Below are 232 nucleotides of genomic sequence, written 5' to 3'. Positions count from 1 at the left end.
CTACAGCATCACAACATAAACCATTGCCACTTGGGCTGGCTGTGCTTTTAAATACAGAGAGATGCTACTACACAGAAGTTTAGAAAACTTCACATTGTTTTCTCTCATTTCATAAAAGCAGAGCCACTGAGACACTGAGTACAGCAAAAAACCAGCATCTAACCCTATTTCTTTTGATCTTCTGCTTTCTTCAAGTGTATTTCAATACTCTTTAAAACACAGGGCAGGTTTT

The sequence above is a fragment of the Corvus brachyrhynchos genome, unplaced genomic scaffold, assembly GCF_000691975.1.
Source record: "Corvus brachyrhynchos isolate BGI_N302 unplaced genomic scaffold, ASM69197v1 scaffold169, whole genome shotgun sequence".
Taxonomy (NCBI): Eukaryota; Metazoa; Chordata; class Aves; order Passeriformes; family Corvidae; genus Corvus; species Corvus brachyrhynchos.
This window is presented reverse-complemented; position numbering follows the sequence as displayed.